This window comes from Physella acuta, unplaced genomic scaffold (assembly GCF_028476545.2).
Source record: "Physella acuta isolate Inbredline_101_S28 unplaced genomic scaffold, ASM2847654v3 ptg000361l, whole genome shotgun sequence".
NCBI classification, from domain to species: Eukaryota; Metazoa; Mollusca; class Gastropoda; family Physidae; genus Physella; species Physella acuta.
The window spans coordinates 12,839-19,274 of record NW_026731880.1 but is presented as its reverse complement, the minus strand read 5'-3'; the positions used below and the strand labels follow the sequence as shown (position 1 = coordinate 19,274).

Here is a 6,436-nt window from a genome sequence, read left to right as displayed (position 1 = left end):
TTATAAAATAATTCATCAATAGGCCTACATTGAATGTTGGAAAAGCCCATAGGTCTAAATATTTTATGAAAATCGCTGCTTTAAAAACAAAACAGCGGAAGGGGGGGGGTGGGTTGGCTTAGGTTTACTATTTTGGGGAAGGGGGAGGTCTGGCATCGTTGTGACATCGTTAATAGATGACCCCATAGTCAGAGGTCGATCTAGATTGATTAGGCCTATATTAAATGTTGATATTAATTACGCTTTACTTATTATTACAATGGAATATAGCCTAGTAGTTTATTTATATTAAATTATATAACATCCCATTGCACAACAACACCCTGACTATACTAATCCAAATTAAAATGTTTTGTAAATTACTATTATCACGTAAATTACTATTATATTATTAGTAATTTTGTGTTAAATATTTTTAGCCTTAGTAAAACCGGAAGTGACTTTGTACTTATTTCACAAATGTTATAAAATATTCAATTTTGGTTCAAAAATATGCTTTCTGGCAACACAAAGTGGAACCACTTTTGGAACCACTTTTCCTACCCATTGTGTATAGCCTATTTCCTGCTTTTGTGAATTATATACTTTTACTATCGACATAAACACTGCCACCCCCCCCCATCCCCCTCCAACCACCGCCCTGCCAGTTCCTCTCTGCACTATCGAATTAATGTTCCATTGAGATTAGTTTCATGAAAACTTCAACATAACTTATACAACATTTATTCAGAAATCCCAGACTGATCCTGAAGATACGAACAATAGGACTTGTACGTTCTCGTTTTATCTCACTTAAACATAATTCAATTCCTTTATCCACGGAGACATAATAGTTTTAGAACGAAATCAATTGTTTTGAACGGGATTCCCGTTGATAACAAAAAAAAACAAAGAAAAAACAAAAAAAAACACAGCGGCTATGTGTTACAAGGTCCCGCTAAATGAATTGTAATTAAAGTGGTATCATTTTTTACTTAGCCAATGACCACGTGATGACCATGTGATGACGAATTCAATAAGATCTGGTTCAAAAATTGTTGTTGTTGGTGTCTCAAAGATAACTTCAATAACTGATTCAATAACTGATTAAGGATGGTATTAACATATCTGCCATAATAAACTCACACTCAACGTTATATTAAGCCACATCTGACCAGCTCCCAAAATAGACACTTATATGATTACTTGTGTGATTATGTGATTACTTTTTTTCTATTTAGTTTATTTTAAATGTGTCTGAATATTAGTAACATTTCTAACATAGAATTGCTAAACAAAATAGCGAGTATAGTAAGGTAAGTCTACTTTACTGTTAGTCTTGTTGAGCAAAGAAAGTGTTATATTGAATTTTTTGTTTCAATATTTCTCTGAAAGTTTTAGCAGGGAAAGTAAATACGCATTTAATTAACAAAGCAAGTACATAAAATAAATAGGAAAAAAAATGCACACATATGTTCTTACATGTATAATCACAAACAATTTATAATTTAAAAAAAATCAATTGAAAATGATTATTGACTGTCTCTGTTTTATATATTTAAATTATTTATGTGATTGAAATATAAACAATTTCACGATGTGTGTTACAAATTTTAAAGACTTGAGATGAAGTCGGTTTAAGCAATGTTACCGAATCATCGGAAATACAGCCTAGTTCCTGCTTTTTTTAAAAATTATATAAAACTTTTACTATCGACATAAACTCTACCCCCACCCCCGCCCACGCCCCGCTAGTTCCTTTTGGCACCTTCGAACTAATATTCCTTTTCGATCAGTTTCATGAAAACTTAAACATAACTAATACAACATTTATTTGGAAATTCCAAACTGATCCTGAAAATACGCACAATAAGACGTGTACGTTCTTGTTTTCTCTAACTTAAACATAATACAAGTCTCCTTAGCCAGGGAGACATAATAGTTTTAGAACGAATCAACTGTTTTTAACAGGATTCCCATTGATAAAAAAAAAAACAACAACATGGCGGCTATTTGTCACTAGGTCCCGCTTAATGAATTGTAATTAAAGTGGTAATAATTGGTTACGTAGCCTAATGACTACGACACGACCACGTGATGACGAACTCAACAACACTAAAGATCTGGTTCAACAATTCTTGCCATTAGTGTCTCAAAGTTAACTTCAAATATGTTGTTTTTTTAGTTTGTATAAAACTAAATATAAATCCCGATGAAGGACATAATATACACATTTTTTTAAAACCGATACAATAAATTAAAGCAACATTGCATTAATCTGCATGCTGTTACACTTTTACTTTTGGAAACAATAATAAAAATCAGCTTTACAACAAAATTTATTATGAAACGTGCGTTGTCGTTACGTAAACACTGATCTCCTAATTTCATAACGTTTGACTTTACTAACATATTTGTCATGTAATCAATCACACGACATACTCAAGATATTCACCTTACAATACATCGTATTTTCAAAATAGCTAGCAATAAAACGACAACTCAACTGTTCCCTTTATTACTTAATGAGTTTACATTTGTGTCAGCTTAGAAGAAATTTAGTAAGGTAGTTGAAATTGATCAATACATTGCTTTTCCTCGTGTTCTTTCTTGTTTGATTGAGACAACTTAGATCAGTTATCACATTGAGATATTCACTCACAGTAGATTACAAGTCACACACAGACTATTCTACATAACCCACAGTGCAACACATTATTTCATTTTGAATAATGACAGTATTGCTGGTAAACCACCAGCTGTTTAATTTTGGTAATATAAATGTGTATTATAAAGTTACATACACATTAGTTCAGACATGATTTTATTTTAACAATGAAAAAAAGTATTAAACAAGTAATTACTTTTTACTGTACCGTAATATCTCAGGGCAGATGACGCATTTTCTTTGAAAACCTTATTAAATAACCTACACAATAAAAGCAGTAACAACGTAGGTAACTACGTGACAATAAACCAGAGAGTATTTAAATAAAATATAAATAAATACTTCTTTAATTGTTTGTTGCGAACTATTTTTTTTTTTCTTAAAATATTACACTATTTAATGTGTAAGAAATATTATACATATTTTAAAGTAAATAAAAACACGTGTAAAAAAGTATCGTTTAATTTATGGTTGATGGTGTCGTTACATTCAGGGCGTCTTCCAGGCATCTCTCCGGGAAGGTTCTGTTCCCCCTTCCCCCCTAATTTAAACGACAATTTCATTAACTTGATTCATGAGTGTATCAACATAATACCTGCCATATTTTAATTTAACACACGCACAACTTTAAATTGAGCTACATTTGACCATCTTTTTAGTGACGCCTACGTATCACACATGGTAATATAATTTCTTTATTACTTAATGTTAAAAGTATCCATAAGATTCGATACAATGTCGCATATATTTTTTTAAATATTTTTTTTTTATTTTTCCGATGCTGAAAAGTATTTACCAATATTTTTTTTCTAATTTGGTTATTATAAAAGGGAAGTAATTCTCTATTAATATAAACCTTTTTGGTAAATCAACTTTAAAAAGAAAGAAAAAAAATAAACCTATTTGTAAAATAAGACAAAAAACTTAACTAAAGTGTCGCAAATACGATGTAAAAAATCCTAGATGTGTGTTTGTTCAGTGTTTGAAATATTACTGTTATTGCAAACATAAACGCAACCGAATTGTGTTTAACTCGTTTGAAAGACAAGCAAAGATTTCGATCAAATTATTCAAAACAATTTGGCTTTAACATATTTGAAGCAAGTCAATTACAAACAAGCAGAAGTTTTATATAAAGAAGTTTTAACAAGAGCACATGAAAAAGAATTTGGGAAAGTTGAAGGTGAAAATAAACCTATATGGATGAGAGCCGAATAACGAGAAGAAAATAAGGGTAAAAGTAAAGACGGTGGACCTCCATTGCCAGAATATGGTGGCTGGCACAAGAATGCCAAAGTTGACAGCCCCACTGTTACCACAACACTGAAGAATCTTGGTGCCCTTTACCGGAGATTGGGAAAGTACGAGGCTGCAGAAACACTGGAGGAATGTGCCATCAAGTCCAAGAAAAATTATGAAAAGAGCAAGCTCCATGTCAGTTCTCAACATAATCAGCAGTAGTGATGACAAGTTACATGAAAGTCGGCGATCAGTTGGAGACTTGAGTATACAAAGTACAGGAGACCTTAGTGTACGGGGTAGGACAGCCAGCACAGACCAGTTGCCTGCAAGATTGTTTTAGCTTGGAATTTTGTTTAGCTTAATCATATTGTGCTTGAACACTGATGAGAGACTGCTTGAATGAAAGAGAAAAATATTTTAGCTTTTTGTACTTTATAAGGATCTTCACACAAAAAATGTAGGCCTAGTTAAATGTTTATTACTATTAGAAAAATCTTTTTTTTGGAAAAAAATTGTAAATGTTTTTATTTATTGCTTGCAAAAGGTTTACTTTGACCAACTGCTAGGTATTTATGAGATGCTGGGTATGCTGTAACAAGATGCTTTTATAAGCATTATTTGAAAATACATAAAAAATCATTGAATATGTAGACCACACCATAAACAACCAGATTCCTTTACACAGTAAAAAAAAATAAACAAATACATAATAAACATTTTTTTTTGAAAAAAAAAATTATTCACTTCAAATAACAATACATGTTTATTTCCCCATTGATTTTAGAATAGAAAATTGTCTTCAAATTACCAAGAAATATGTACATTGCCATCCTTTTCTTGGTAATGTGTAATGTTTGGCTTCACTATTAAAAATAGAGCGCATAATGTGTTGAACCATATGCATCTTTCGCTTACAACAGAGTGCCAGATATATAAGGGATGGTCTAAACATAAAGACATATCTGGAGAGGGGAAGGGGTAGAAGAGGAAGGTTTGGTGACGATGTAGAGAAAACAATGGACAACAACGTTGTTTGCAGTAAAAACTAGAAAATGAATTTTAACTTTTAGTTTGCATTGTTAAGAAAGTCGAGTATATTTAAGATTTAAGAAGAAAAAACATTAAAAACCCCACAATAAACAGTTGTGTAATGTAATTTTGATGAAGGGGTTTGATATAGTGAGGTGTGATATCATTTTAAGGGAGGAGGAAGCAAAAATCATCCATGACCACAACAAAGGCAGAAGTTGCTTATCCCTAGATTAAAAAATATATATCTTTAGTATTGTCTAAATCGTCAATGTTAAAGTCAACCTTAGTGATGATTCCATTAATTGGAAACGCCAATATAGTGACTATTTCACAATGTAATGTCTTATATTTACTATCTCTGTGAGGAAAAGCATGTAGCAATGTAAAGTCTTCTATTCAACTGTCTCTGTTAACAATAGATATATTTTACTAATTACTTCCCATTCCCCATTTTACTATTACAAGTTTATACTACAAGCCGTGTAAATAAATAATTATTAAACAAACAAGTCGGGCAAAATAACACAATGTAAGAAAATATGAATGATTCGGTACTTTTTTGCATTGCTTTATTAATGTTTCAATTTTTTAAATGTTATTGTTTTTGTTTTGCTGTTTATATTAAAATTGTATTGGGGTTGTTTACTTTTTTTAAATACATACGAATAAGTCTATTCAAACAATGTTCTTAAGTGAGCTTTATAGTGATTAATATTTTAAAATACCAAAGATAAATTAATAAATTAAGATAGTAGTAGAGATATTTACATAGTACAAATAGGCAGGGATGGTTACATCATTGCATAGAAATAAAACATTCTAGGAAACGTATTGGTAAGACACAATATGACACCCCAATTATAGTGACAGACAAACTCAAACTATACGGCTTCACTTTGACGAGACTGACGGACACAATTACACAGAAGCTGGACATATATACAAATTGTAGTGCAACCAATAGGACATCGTTAATTAACATATAGGCCTACATATTACCAAAACATAGCTGTACTAACACACTTTATAAAACGAGCAAATAAAACATTAGAGATTTAATTTTTAAAAAAGATTCATAAAAAACGTTTTAATAACAAGCTTTTATGTAATGATGCACTAAAAAGTAGAAAATAAAGTATACACTACTACTTAAAATTACTTTAAAGAAAAGCGTGGGTCACTTTAGTACTTTAGTACCTATTGGATAGCTTTACTAATATTTGAGAAGAGACCCACGATTTTCTTTATAGTAATTTAAATAGTAGTGTATAATTTATTTTCTCCTTTTTAGTGCATCATTACATAAAAGCTTACATGTTTTATTTACAACGAGCCGGCCCGCGGCATAACATACGCCGCTATTTAGTTGTTGTTTTTTTCTACTTTTCAGTAATTCATAATTTGTGAATTCGACAGTACCAACGCTGACACTGAAAATATTTTTTAAAACACTATAAGTAGCTCGTTAAGGACCATAAGCCCCCCCCCCCCCCTTCCACCCCCCCCCCCTTCCAA

General features: G+C 31.4%; 1 pseudogene; it reads left to right on the top strand.

Moving 5' to 3' along the window:
• Nucleotides 1–2,711: 2,711 nt before the first annotated feature.
• Nucleotides 2,712–4,596, top strand: LOC131941412 (kinesin light chain-like; annotated as a pseudogene).
• The last annotated feature ends 1,840 nt before the right edge of the window (nucleotides 4,597–6,436 follow it).